The sequence below is a fragment of the Euprymna scolopes genome, chromosome 22 (genome assembly GCF_053919585.1).
Source record: "Euprymna scolopes isolate OS-2025 chromosome 22, ASM5391958v1, whole genome shotgun sequence".
NCBI classification, from domain to species: Eukaryota; Metazoa; Mollusca; class Cephalopoda; order Sepiida; family Sepiolidae; genus Euprymna; species Euprymna scolopes.
Window position 1 is genome coordinate 76,941,330 of NC_136503.1, and position 15,000 is coordinate 76,956,329.

General features: G+C 36.9%; 2 protein-coding genes and 1 pseudogene across 3 annotated transcripts in view; 1 reads left to right on the forward strand and 2 right to left on the reverse strand.

The window, feature by feature from the left end:
• Window positions 1-15,000, forward strand: part of LOC145243470 (putative histone-lysine N-methyltransferase set-23) — a 416,813-nt gene that overhangs the window by 204,242 nt on the left and 197,571 nt on the right. The window lies entirely within an intron of this gene.
• Window positions 1-15,000, reverse strand: part of LOC145243469 (uncharacterized) — a 219,526-nt gene that overhangs the window by 162,271 nt on the left and 42,255 nt on the right. The window lies entirely within an intron of this gene.
• On the reverse strand, window positions 11,347-11,494 carry LOC145244083 (U2 spliceosomal RNA; annotated as a pseudogene).

Below are 15,000 nucleotides of genomic sequence, written 5' to 3' on the forward strand. Positions count from 1 at the left end.
TTATCCCTGAGTGGCTTCCTGGCCTTGATAAGTGGCCTTGATAAGTGGTGACCACCGTGTAAAAAAAAAAACATGCAGAAGTTCAAGACATCTTTCTGCTCAACTCCCTTCATAGTATCCCTGCAACTTATGTCCCTGATAATAGCCCCTACATCTTTGCCTTTTTAGGGTGAAAAATGTAAATAAAAAAAAAAAAAAAGAAGTTAATCATTAATCAGAAGGGATCATATTTTTCTTGTTACTGTTGTCCCCTCTGTAAAACAGAAACCGGAAGTCAGAAAGAGCAGATAATCTTGACTTATAATCTATTTATGTTCTTCTTTTATAACCTTTCAAAATGTAGGAGATCTCTATGTCTGGCACTGTGTATATCCTCTTTATCATCGTTTTTCTGTCCCAGAAAGGTAGGCTTGACTCGAAAAACTAGTAACTTTCTTCCAGGGGAGGAAAAAAAAAATTTCATCATCATCACACCCTTCTGGGTACACGATAAGAAAATATTTTTCTTCTGTATTTCCCCTCCTTTTTTTTTTTTTTTTTTAACTACCCCATAGGGCATTATATTAGTCAGTTGAGTCAGGTGAAATATCTGAGGGATCGGCAATGATTATAGCTGTCAGACATTCAAAAATAGACGATGTCTGTGGGGTGAAAAAAGGTAGTCGCTAGGGTTAAATTTATTTATTTATTTATTTATTTATTTATTTATTTATTTTAGGTTGCATCCAAATAAATTTCGAGGCTCATTTAATCTTTCTTTTATTTTCATCTCGTTTTTTACACGCATTTGTTTTTTTTTTAATTTGTTTTTTTTTTATTGAAATGCAAACATTAAAAGATGATAACACAAACAGAAATGATATTCCAACGCAGTGGAAATAAAAGTATAATCTAAATCATTTTATCAACGTTTCATCTTCATTTAAAAGATTTTCTCGGGATAATATAAATAAAAACACAAATGCATTTCTTGCAAATACATGGTGCGTATGTGATAAGAAAAGAGAGTTTTTTCCCCCTCTTTTGGACGGAACATGATTTGTAGAATGAAATATGTGTAATGTTTGCGTGAGGTGAAGAGATTTATATCCTATCAAATGGTACACAATTGCTTGGAATTAAAAAAAAAAATAATAATAATAATAAATAAATCCATAAAAAATAAATAATAAAATAAAATAAGACACTCATCCTTGACTGGTCCATGGCCTTGATAAGTTCTTACTTAACAGTAAAAGAAACGCACCCAAGTGTAGCATAGCGCGGATGTAAATGCGAAGTGACATCACTGGTGAGGGGGTAGAAAGACTATAAAAAAAAGAGAAAGAGAACAATCACAATGGAGAGATGAGATAACGTTCGAGATCTCTTGAAAGACGTGAAGAACGTTTGAGATCACATGGGTGACGTCACGGCTGTACCAATGAGGAAATAAATGTTGTTGAAACAGCGAGTTGGAGTTATTTCCTTTTCTTTGTCTTGGTCTCCTTTGCGACTAAAACTGCACACAACGTGTGTTGATCCATGGACAACGTTACATTAGCCTTTACTTACTTGGGTAATATATATATAATCCAGAGAGTTTCTTTACATGCTTGAGAACAAGATTCCATCACATATTTTTTATTTTTTTTTTTTTACACAGTGATCACCACTTATCAAGGCCCGGAAGCCACTCAGGGATAAGGGTTATTGCAAGTACATTACGTTAGTGAGGAGATTTGCTGAAGTGTTTACTTAAGGGGGCGGTTCATTAGGAATTTGTTAACATTGGACTTGAAGACATCCAAGTTGTAGTCCGGAGGGAAGCAGGCAGACGGATCTCCTACATTTTGAAAGGTTATAAAAGAAGAACATATGATCTTAAGCTAGTCTTTCAGCATTCCTTATCTGATCGACGCATCTCTCTTGATCTTTGTTCACTTAAATCTTATGATATCTTTACATAGCTGATGTCTGGTAGCCTGGAATTATGTCCAAACAACGTTGATCCTTTTTTTTTTTTTTTTTTAATAACGTTGTTGATGAACCTGTTAATATTGAGCCTCTGTCTGATATCTGCATTTCTTAATCTGTAGCTTATTTCATTTCGAAGACACTGAACTTCCTCTCATGCTCTGCCAATATAATCCATGTTTTACTTGCAGATTCAGCAATAACAACTATCAATGCAGTAAAACATTCAACAATTTTCCCCACTCTCTATCTGTGCCAGCTTTGAAATCTAGTAGTTGATACCCTTCTCTTTTCCCTGCAACCTCTTTCCTACATAACAGCCGTTGCAAACCTGTCTCTGGTCTATCGTTATTTTCATGGCAAGTGCTCTTCTAGGCTCCAATCAATGGTCCACTGTTGCCAAACTTTAAAAAAAAACACTCGACTAGCTACAACCACTATCAACAATTTTCTCAGTTCTTTATCTGTGTTTAAATCTAAACACATATTCCATGAACAAAGCTTCTTTTCTAGAACTGCTTGCCCGTGGAACACTGTTCTATTGGCCTGCTTTCCGACTGACTACTGTATGCTAGCCTTCTAGTCCAGTGTAAACAAGTTCTTGTTGAACCGTTCCTTTTAATAATCAAATTGTACCCGACTTACATCATTAACGATTACTACACTTCCATCTTACGTTCATTAACCCTTATCCTCGAGTGGCCTTCAAACCTTGATAAGTGGTGATTCCCTTGTAATAAAAAAAAAAAGCTTAAAGTTCAGAATTATTTATGTCCTTCCTGCTACATATCTTTTCTTTTTGTCATTCAAATGCAGAAGTTGCTGTATATATACAGGGTGGAACGATAAAAGTGCCGCCCTTAAGAAAATAACACTGCAGCTTTATTTTAAGACTTTTATTGAAAAAAATCAATTCAGGTAACTCGATTATGTAGTAGAGCTTACATCTATTCAATGTGGCCACTTTTAGCCTCAAAGCTGAGAGCATGCCTTTTCCACAAACGCCGGCAGGAGCTCGGCGAATACTTGGCAGATGGCGGCGATAAGGTTGCCTTTCATGTTATGAGAAGTCATGTTGGTTGATGTTCTCGATGTATGAACAACCGAAGTAGTCCAGCGGGTTCAGATCGCGGGAACAGGGAGGCCGTTGAAAGACGGGCACAGAGTTGTAGTACTCCTTCTGAAGCCAATCCTGGGTTTCTTTGGACTTGTTAGCCAGCACCAAGTCTTGCTGCAACACCCAGGGTCTGCCAGATGCCATCTGATTGCACTAGGGGATCACCACACTCTTCAGCACATCCAGGTACAATTTGGTATTGACTTTCAAGCCGACTTCAAAGATGTGAGGTGGCATGATGTGGACCTCACTTGAAACATACTAAAGACCATAACCATAGCCGGAAACTTCAGCCCAAAGGAAGAAGCTATAAGAGCAGGAAGTTTGCTAGCATCTGTTGACCTCTGCAATGAAAGGGTGAGATTTGGCTGCTAGGTAGGAGTTTAAGGACGTATAAGTGCAGTACATTCATTGGAGCACATTTCGTAGAAGTACTTGTAAAAAAAAAAAAAAGGTACAAAGATGTGGTGATAGGACAGGGGCTAGAGCTTGGCAGACAGTACGGGACCTATTAGGTTAAAAAACTCTTTTTTCTGCACCTTATCTAAGAAGGAGAGACTGGTAGTAGACGTACCAGCCCAGATGTGGCAGCAATACTCCATGCATGGACGAACAGTAGCCTTATAGAGAAGTAGGATAATCATGTTGATACACTGGTTCCCATTAGATCACCAAAGTTAAGCAATATTGAGCCTGGGCAGTACTAAAATAGGTGACCATTTGTGAATTCCAGGTGCTGGATGTGCTTTCCGCTTATCTTGGCATTGTTTCTAGTTATCTAACACTTCTCCTTGCCACTGGACTCAAGCAATGCCGATTCAGGATAGGTGTGGTTAGGGATGGCACATTACATGTTTATCTACCCTTACAGAGGATATCCATTGTATTTCGAGACTGAGTGGAGAAGTCTCACACCTGCCAATATCTGCCTGGCAGAGAATGCTCACCTTTTCTTTTCTTTTTTTTTTTTGTTACATAGGGGTCACCACTTATCAAGACCCGGAGGCAACTTGAGGATAAGGGTTATTGAGTGTACAATAATCAATGGGATAATATAGTAATTGTTAGTAGTGGAAATTTGGTAAATTGGATTACTTAAGGGGACGGTTCATCAAGAATTTGTTTATGTTGGACTTGAAGACAACCAAATTGTAGTCAGATGGAAAGCAGGCAAACGGAAGAGAGCTCCACAGGCGTGCAGTTCTAAGAAAGAAGCTTTGTTCATGGAATCTATGTTTTGGTTTAGGCACAGATAAAGAGTGGGGGGAAATTATTGACAGTGGTTTCAGCTAGACGAGTGTTTTTTTGTGAAAGTTTGACAAGAGGGGACCATAGATTGGAGCTCACTTGGCAGTATCTCTTATTTATTTATTTTAATTCATGTTGTCATGGCAATCTGTGGTTGGAAAGGGATCTCGCAATTGTTAAAGAAAAAGATACTTGGGTCATTATGATAACAGTATTTTATTACGTATTTTAGTGTTCATGTAGTCTCTTGCTCAGATGTGCCAATTAGACAAGTTCTTATATTTCAAAAACTCATCCTGTGTTTATTGTAAACATTCATACATTTTCAGGGTTTCTTTGCCCCCCCCCTCCAGCTCCCTCTCTGCTTATCTTGTGTATTAATTATATACTTGGAATGTGTTCAACGGTTAGCAACCAGGATAGAGATGGGATTCTTCACATTTACCTTAAAAAAAAAACGGCTTCAAGAACTAAATCACTTAAGCAGTAAAGAATGTGAGGAGACCTGATTCTGGCCTACAATATCATCAACGGAAATTTAGATCTGCATTTAGAGTTTTTCACCCTAAACTTTATGTACACCTCAACCCGGGATTTTTATCCTCCACCCGAAAATCAACAGATTTCCTGTTGATTTCGGTGTGAGGCCGGTTCTGTACTGTTCTAGGAGGTCTAATCTCTCAGGCTTTGCCTTCTCTCTTCGAGAAAGGGGTAGTTTATTGTTAATTACCTAGACACACTGCTGGGGTTGCACAGGTATTTTTTGCAAAGTCAGAGAGCTTCTCCCCTGGAACACTGATTTTTTTTTTTCAATCCCACTTTTGGGCCTGAGTATCACAGTTCTTGTGGTGGGAGAGAACTAAATACCGCCTAGTTGCGGTCTCTACTATCACTCAAGCAAGATGTACCATCGTTGTTTTCATCTCAACAGAAGAAAGGCAGTGTAGTTCTTGCTTTCCTTATTTTGTCTTTTATTCTTCACATTTCATAACAACGGTATACAGATGTGCAATCAAAAACTGTTAAAAATAACAGAATGGTCAGCACCCCTTCTCACCAACGCTGCAATTCGTACCAACGTCTCTTAACTTAAACAGTAATTCACACACCAACTCTCAACATCCTTGCTATCTCTTTCTCTCTCTCTCTCTCTCTCTCTCTCTCTCTCTCTCTCTCTCTTGCTCTCTCTCGCTCTCTCTCTCTGCAGTCAAAAACTTTATTGCTAATCGCTCAAGGCGTCCTGCCGGGAATGCAGACCAGGCTGCACAGGCATCTTTTGCAGAGTCAGAAGCACTGATAACTTCAATCCCACTTTCCGACCATAGTGTCACAGTTCTTGTGGTGGAAGAAAACTAAATACCGCATAGTTCTTTACGGTCACTCAAAGAAAAAATCAGAAACGTTTTTCAAAATGACTGGATTTGCCATTAAAAAAGGTTGATATGCCGTAAAAAAAAAAAAAAGAAGAAAAGAATTATTAAATCATTTCTTTCTGATAGGTTCATAAGAGTAGTAGTTGAGGGGCAAAAATCAGAAGCTCACAGTATTAAGGCCGGTGTCCCTCAGTGGTCCATCCTGGGCCCAACTCTTTTTCTGATCTACATTAATGATCTTCCAAATCACCTCCTTACATCATTTGTAGACATTTATGCTGACGACACTACCATTTATGGTAGCACATCTAAGACAGTAAACGACCAAGTTCTCTCCAATTCTCTCTCCTCTGATCTTGAGCACATAGTACAATGGGGTAAGGAGTGGCTGGTTACTTTTAATGCATCTAAAACCAAGCTTCTCTCTTTACATCATCAACATTCTGATCCACATCTGACATCAATTGAAATGAATGGCTCTCGTCTTCAGGAGGCCTCAAGTTTTGACAAGCTTCTTGGCTTGACCATTATTCCTGATCTTAAATGGAACACGTACATCAAATCTGTTGCGAAGGCTGCTGGAAAAATGGTGTGATCTTTCTATCGATCCAGTAGATATCTCACTGCTGATGCTATTCTCTATCTATATAAGAGCCAGATACGTCCAAGGATGGAATACTGTTGCCACGTCTGGGCAGGAGCTGCTAGAAAGGACTTGTCCTGCCTTGATAGAGTTCAAAGTAGACTTCGTAGCCTCGTAGGAGATGTCCTTTTCTCTTCCTTGCAACCTCTATCTCACGAAAGAGATGTTGCGAGTTTGTCTCTGATGTATCGTTATTTTCATGGAAGGTGTTCGACTGAGCTTCAATCTATGGTCCCCCCTCGCCAAACTTTCACAAGAAACACTCGTCTAGCTGTAAACACTATCAATAATTCCCCCCACTCTTTATCTGTGCCTAAACCTAAACGTAGATTCCATGAACAAAGCTTCTTTCTTAGAACTGCATGCCTGTGGAATTGTCTTCCGTTTTCCTGCTTTCCGGCTGACTACAATATGGTTGTCTTCAAGTCTAACGTAAAGAAGTTCTTGATGAGCCGTTCCATATAAGTTATCAAATTTACCAAATTTTCATTACTAATGATTACTATATTGTTCAATTTCTACTGTACACTCTTTAAGCCTTATCCTTGAGTGGCCTCTTGGCCTTGATAATGTGGTGATGCCTATGTAAAAAAAAAAAAAAAAGAAAAAAAAATAACCTTGTTATAAGCGTCCAGAAAAGAACAAAACAGGGTTAGCAAAATAAATTGTAAAATATAATCTTTGGAAAAAAATATTTATGAACGTTTGATTATTGCATAAGCACGAAACACTGTCTGTAGTGATAAAAAAAAATTATTAATATTTATTGAAAAACTATTATAGTTGTAAGCCCCTTTAAATTCGATTAAAGTTGAGCCCTATTTGTGATTGGGAATAAAGCCGTGAATTAACTGTGTGAATCGTTCATAAACTTCATATTTTTTGTCCCCCCCCCCCCCCGACAAAAGGAGGGTGGATCCGTAAATTCACCCTTGTCCGTTCGTCCGTTCAGCTGTCCACACTTTTCTCAATAACTACGCCTTGGAAATTTTTGAAATTTTGCACAAACATTAAACATGATATGAGTAAAAAAGTAACAGGACGGATTTTCTAGGAGAACTCCGTTTGCCCCACCCCCACCCCACCCACTGGTGCCTTTCGGGTTAAAATGGCTAAAATTGACACCTTTGTGCTTATTAAAAAACAAATTGCTGCCTTGGATTTTTATAAAACTTTCTGAAAACTTGTAACTAACTGATTTCTATATGATTTTGTTTGTCTATATTTCGCGATAACTCATGCGTGTGCCCCAGGGGTTCTTTCAGGGCTAATAAAAACACTCCATTTTTGGGACTATTTTACCATATTTGTCCAAAATTTTCTGTGTATGTCTATTTAGCAGTTTTGCATGGTGCTGAACTCAAATTTAAATATATTAAGGCCTTAGGGACTTTGGGGGCTAAATCGAGGAGGGGGGCAAATGATGGACAGTCATTTCTTTTTTTGCATGGTGTAGGACTAAAATTTACATATGTTAAGCCCTAAAACTGCACCGTTTGTTCATTTTCACTAGGATTTGACGTCCCCTGGGGTCTTTTGGGGCTAAATGGAGGGAGGGAGGCAAATGCTGAACTTAGTCATGTTTTATGCCTCGTTCACTGTGCACCCGCGGGGTACCATGTATGCTTTACTTGTTTTTTTTTTAATACTCTCATCACTGTCTGAATTAATATATATATATATATATAAAAGAAAAATGATAAAAAGATTTCACATGAATCCATTCATGTGAAATCTTTTTATCATTTTTCTTTTACCTCCTGTTCCCCTTACCTCACCCTTTTTTTAACCAAGTAAGATCTGTGACTTATTTGTAGTTTCATTAAATACTTTTATATGCAAAATTCGATCCTGCATTTTGCTAATTCCTGCTCTCTGATGAGAAGGAGAGTATTTCTTCGAAACTCTGCGGATTAAGGACTATCCACTTATCTTGTGCTTCCTTTTTTAAAATTACATATCTTTTTAACTCTTTTTCAAGATGTCTTTTAACATGTTTTATTGATCATTTGTTCATATTATAAGCTCTATTTCCTTTTCGGTTTTATTGAGCTTTTACATCTGGTTGAGATTACTTTACCTTTAAATATTAACTCTTTAATATTTATAATATATTTTAAGTTTACCATTTTGATTACCTTGGCAAAGTTATTGTAATTTTTATTTTATTTATTTATTTATTTATTTTATATATATATATATATATATATATATATATATATATATATATATATATATATATATATATATATATATATATATATTTTAATAATCTTGCTTCCATGATTTCATAAATATTTTAATTCACTTATTTAATTCATACAATTTAATTCAGGGTTAATATATATATATATATAAATACATTTTAACCCGAAAGGCATCAGTAAGGGGGGAGGGGCAACCAGAGTTTTCCCAGAAAATCCGTCCTGTTACTTTTTTACTCATATCATGTTTAATGTTTGTGCAAAATTTTAAAAATTTCCAAGGCGTAGTTATTGAGAAAAGTGTGGACAGCTGAACGGACGAACGGACAAGGGTGAATTTACAGATCCACCCTCCTTTTGTCGGGAGGGGGGGGAGATGAAAAACAGGAAGTTTATGAACGATTCACACAGTTAATTCATGGCTTTATTCTCAATTCACAAATAGGGCTCAACTTTAATCTAATTTAAAGGGGCTTATAACTATAATAGTTTTTCAATAAATATCAATAATTTTTTTTTATCACTACAGACGGTGTTTCGTGCTTATGCAATAATCAAACGTTCATAAACATTTTTTTCCAAAGATTATATTTTACAATTTATTTTGCTAACCCTGTTTTGTTCTTTTCTGGACGCTTATAACAAGGTTAGTTTTTTTTTTTTTCTTTTCTTCTTTTTTTTTACGGCATATCAACCTTTTTTAATGGCAAATCCAGATATTTTGAAAAACGTTTCTGATTTTTATCTTTGAGTGACCGTAGAAAACTATGCGGTATTTACTTTTCTTCCATCACAAGAACTGTGACACTAGAGTCGGAAAGTGGGATTGAAGTTATCAGTGCTTCTAACTCTGCAAAAATATACAAATTGAGCTTAGGTATTTGGACAATATCAAAACATTGTTAATTCACCATATAGTACAATGGTTAGAAGCTCCAACTGTCATATAGGTGGTCGGGTTTCGATCCTGGTTTGAGTTAATTGCTTGTCTAGGCACACTGATGAGCTGTGAAACGGCGAAACAATACTGTATGTGGATGAATATTTTTTTTTTTTTTTTTTTACACAGTGATCACCACTTATCAAGGCCCGCAAGCCACTCAGGGATAAGCGTTATTGCAAGTACATTACGTTAGTGTGGAGATTTGATGAAGTGTTTACTTAAGGGGGTGGTTCATTTGGAATTTGTTAACATTGGACTTGAAGACATCCAAGTTGTAGTCCGGTGGGAAGCAGGCAGACGGAACAGAGTTCCACAGGCGTGCAGTTCTAAGAAAGAAGCTTTGTTCATGGAATCCGCGTTTTGATTTAGGCACAGATATAGAGTGGGGAAAATTTTTCCCAGTGGATTCGGTTAGACGGGTGTTTTTCGTGACAGATTGGCAAGGGGGGACCAGAGATTGGAGTTCAGACGAGCACCTGCCATGGAAATAACGATAAAACAAGGATAGGCTCGCAACGTCTCTTCTGTGGGAGAGAGGTTGCAGGGTAGAGAAAAGGGCATCCCCCACTAAGCCACGAAGTCTATTTTGTACTCTGTAAAGGCAGGATAGGCTGTTTTTAGCAGCTCCTGCCCAGATATGGCAACAGTATTCCATCCTTGGACGTACTTGGCTTTTATATAGATAGAGAATTGCATCAGTAGTGAGATATCTTCTGGAGTGGTAGAAGGATCCCATCATCTTTCCAGCGACCTTGGCAACAGACTTGATGTACGTGTTCCATTTCAGATCAGAAGTAAAGGTCAAACCTATATATATATTATCATCCATATACAGCACTGTTTCGTTGTATCACAACTCATCAGTGCAGCTAGAGATACACTTTTCCCCTGCCGTTGATCGAACCTACAATCGTCGAGTTGACAGTCGGCTGTTCTAACCAACGGACCATGAATCAATGCCGTAAATATTTCCCCTCAAGTGTGTATTAAATCCACACCCGCCCGTCACTTATATATGTGTGTGTTTTCATAGTAAATGATATATACTTTTATTGTATAAAGTTATTTTTAAAATTGCCACATTTAATTGAGCTCAATAAAAATGGATCTGCACTTTCCGAACATATATGTCGTTAGTAATCAATTTCAATACCAGAAATATATTTTTTATAACATGCATCTTATTTTATTGGTTCTTACACATGTTTCATTGAATGGTATAGTTGACGAAATAACTCATCAGGGACCAATATAAATCTATAAGAAAAATATATGTTTTTTGTTTGTTTGTTTGTTTTTTTTTTTCACGGTAGGTTTTTATATGTTTTTACTTTGATGACTTTTAAAGAACGCTACTTCCTTTCTTTTTTCCACCTTTTGTTCTTTTCAATAAAAAAAGGCCGATAGCCATTAGTCGAGTGCTCTCGTGTAATGAATGAATGCGTGAATGTAGGATTGACATGAAATTCTTAAAGATAAATTAAAATGACCGAAAAATGGGATGAAATGACTTAAATAAATAAAAAGTAAATGACTTAGAATGACTTTAATGAACTTAAGGATGAATTGAATCACCTTAAGTATGACTTGAATGCTTAAAAAATAACTGGAATCCTTCAAAAACAACTTGAATGATCTGTATAATGACTTGAATGGCTTTGAGACTGACTGGTTGTAAAGTGGGTGATCATTTTACATTAAATTAATACAGAAAAGTGATCCCCCACTTTATATCACAAAGTTACAAACATAAGTACAGCATGTAGGAAGAACAGATGGTATTTATTTGCTCCCCCACTGAGCAAATTAGGCACAAGGCCGTTTTTAATGTGAGGTAAAAACCAGCTCCCCTAAAAGTAGTCAAAAAGGGGGCACTCTGGTTACCAAAAATAATAATTGTCCCAGTATAGAGGGTTTCCCCTCCATAGACTGGTACAAATTATCTTAAGTGCAGTATCTGCCGGAACAGATACTACACTTTGATCTTGGCCAAAAGGCCAAGAAAAGGGTATTTATTTGCTCCCCCACCGAGCAAATTAGGCATAAGGCCGATTTTTTATGTAAGGAGTGAAGGGAAACTGGGTACCAGAGGAGTAGGAGAGCTGGATAGCGACAATTGGTATGAAGGGTTTCCCCTACATTGACCAAGATTTTATATGTGGGGTTTCCCCCCACATATGGTCTTTGCTTGCAGTATCTGCCGGAAAAGATACTAGACTTTGATCCTGGCCCGAAGGCCAAGAAAAGCTTAAAAATCTAAGAACAGCATCTATTAACAACAGACCTTTGATCTTAACCAAAAAGGCCAAGCACAAAAGTGTTACGGATCGACAGAGTGACTTATAGAGTCGCTTGCACGCGACTAAAATGCTGTATTTTTCTTGATGAAGAATATTATGAGAGGACTGAAACAAAGGGTAAGAAGATAAAGCCTGGTAAGGTGGACCTCCTAGAATTACACAGGAGAATACTTCAGTCAATAGAGAACACGTCAACTCAACAATGGTTCTGGTGTATTTGGGACTAAAACTTACGTACGTAAAACAAAAACGCTTAGTAAGCAGCAATCACCGTAATGTGTCAATACGTAAAACGTAGGTAAGTGGATTGTTAAAGTGCACCTGCATAGATGTACTTTTAATCGTTTTTACAATTTGAGTTGCTGAAATGCAAAGCATTTGGTTGTTAATCCCCAACAAGTAGACTGGCATTCACGAAGCAACTACAATAACACGCAGAACAGAATAAACAACGCCTGTAAAACAACATTACAAAGACGTTCTGATTTCTATGATACCTTGTCTGCATCTCGGCATACTTACACCGATAAAAAAAAAAAAAAAATATGTGTAATCGCCTGTATCATGTTAATTAGTGAAATTGACAGCTCCTCCTTAACATGAAAAAATATGGGCGCTTCTACACTATTGGGACAAGATTTTGTAGTCGATAAATGAAGTTTTCAGATAATAAAAACAATGGTTTCTAGGGTTTTTTGGGGTTTTTTTTTGGCAGTTATAATAAATTACAATGGTAGCTTCCAAATTATGCAGTCGGAATTACCTGAATATTACTGAATTATTTAAAAAAAAAAAGACAACAACTTTAATTGTGGTAGCAGGTGAAAAATTGCCGCCATCGTGTTTAAATCGAAACGGAAAATACCCCCCCCGTTTAGAACTCTCCTGTGTCTTACGACCGTTTTCATCAAATTCTATTTTTTTAATTTTCCTTAATAAATAATTTTCTACCTGATCGATTTTCATAATGTTTGGATATAATCGTCTTAAGAATACGAGGAATACGTAGATACCATTGTTTTCATATGCAATTCAGTATTACGATTTTCGAAATTATATCCCAATAGTGTAGAAGCGCCAAAATATGTTTTCTAGATATTAGAGCAAAGTAGTGAAAACCATGTAAATTTTGTAACACGAGAAAAAAAAAATGGTAAAAGTTAAATATCGCGGCCAGAGCAGAATATCCAGAAAAAAATTCTATATAAGCATCAAAAATAGTTTTATGTTCTTTTTGTTAAATGTTAATAAATTGGAAACCATTTCTAGGTATCAAAACCAAAGCAAAATATGATGAAAGTAAAAATAAAATAAATAAGCCCCATCATTTATTATACCGTACCTGTTCACACTGAAACACTTATCACAATATTCTGTGGATCTATATTAAAAAACCTTGTTAAACTTTGTGACATATTTCCATTCTATGGAGGTCAGGTGCGAACGAACACCCCATAATTTTATTATACCATATTTCTTCAAACTGAAACATAATTATCAAAGTATACTTACGCAGATAGATATGAAAAGTCTTTATTAAAGTTTGTGCCTATTTCCATTCTATGGGGGCCAGGCGCGAACGCAAACCCCCAAATTTTTATTATACCATACCTATTTAAGTTAAAACATACTTATCAAAGTATTATTATGTACATCTGTATCAAAAACACTTGTAAACGATTTTTTTTTTCATTTTTAAGTTTTTTATTTCCATACTTTGTGGACCAGGCGCGAACGCAGACCCCACAATTTTAATGAACCACCCTTCTGCCAGATCAAACATACCCATTCCTGTGTCTCGATACATCTTCTATCATTATATGTAATCAATTTTCTATAATAGTCAACCATATAGAAGCTTATACGTGACCACACACACAAAAAAAATTATTAATTGTCGCCAATATCTGGGTATTAAAAGAAAAAGGTTACACTCAAAACCCGAACACACATCGACAGAAAGTAGGCAGATAATTCATATATATATATATATATATATATATATATATATGAGAGCTCCTTAAATATTTCCAACTTGTGTGAGAGCTCTTTCTGTCTACAGAGCAAGGGCTTACGCATTGTAACACACGAAGCCTCCAAAATATTCAGTAAATGTTTAAACCCCTGTGCACGATACGAAAAAGACCATCCCAATAGGCATCTCCACACAATTTATAGCCGAGCAAATGTTGCCCGATCGCCGACTTATGAATCGGTGAGTGCCCGGATGTGCTAAGTAAGCGTCCGGGCGTATTCCTTAAACGCCCGGATGTGCTCGTCGATACGTTCTTATTGGACATGCACGGCTTCCGAAATCATGCAGGTATAAGCTGGGCTAGTCTGAGCCCCAGGCGCTGAAAAGTTCGACCCACATAGTCAATCACGACATTTTTATCATGACATTTGAATTCATAAATTACTAAGCTTTTCTCCAGTGTGGGTAGAACATCTTTCTGAAAAACCGGGAAAGCCTTCTTGGTACCAAATATCACACGGGGTTGCGCCACATAGTAACAGCGGGACACCACATATCTAATTCTATCAGAGAAACCTTTACTGATATAGCCAATGAAAGGAAGCTTTAAATAGACCGGACATTTAGGTGGACCAAAGAAAATGTCAGTATTTGATTGCGTAAGTTTTTTTTTATGAATAAACTTGGCAATGATACCCTTGGGAAAATTATTCTTAATGAGTATATCTGTTATCTTTTTCAGTTCAGCTTCTAATTTGCTGACCGTACAAACCATAAGCGCACGGTGAACCAACGTTTTAATCAAGCTGATTTGCCTACTCATAGGGGCAAAGGTATTCTAACTAATAAAAAGGCCTGTGAAAGTCGGTTTCCTGTATATTGAGGTAGAGAAATTGTTACCTATTCTTTCTACCTAAACATCCAAGAAGGGAAGAGAGTCGTTATGTTCCTCCTCCATGATAAATTGTAGAGCTGGGTGGAGATTATCCACGTGCAGGAAAAATTCAGTCACTTCATGGCGAGACTTGAAAATGACAAAGGTGTCGTCAACGTATCGCCGATAAGGAAAGGGTCTTGTAACCCGAGTGAATAACATATATTTCTTGAAACGTAGGAAGATATTCGCTAGGATAGCACCCACAGGACTGCCCATTGCAACCCCATCCACCTGCTGGTACATTTCATTGTTGAAGCTGAAATTGACCGACTTAGTAGCCAGTTCTATAAGTTCCAGAAAAATC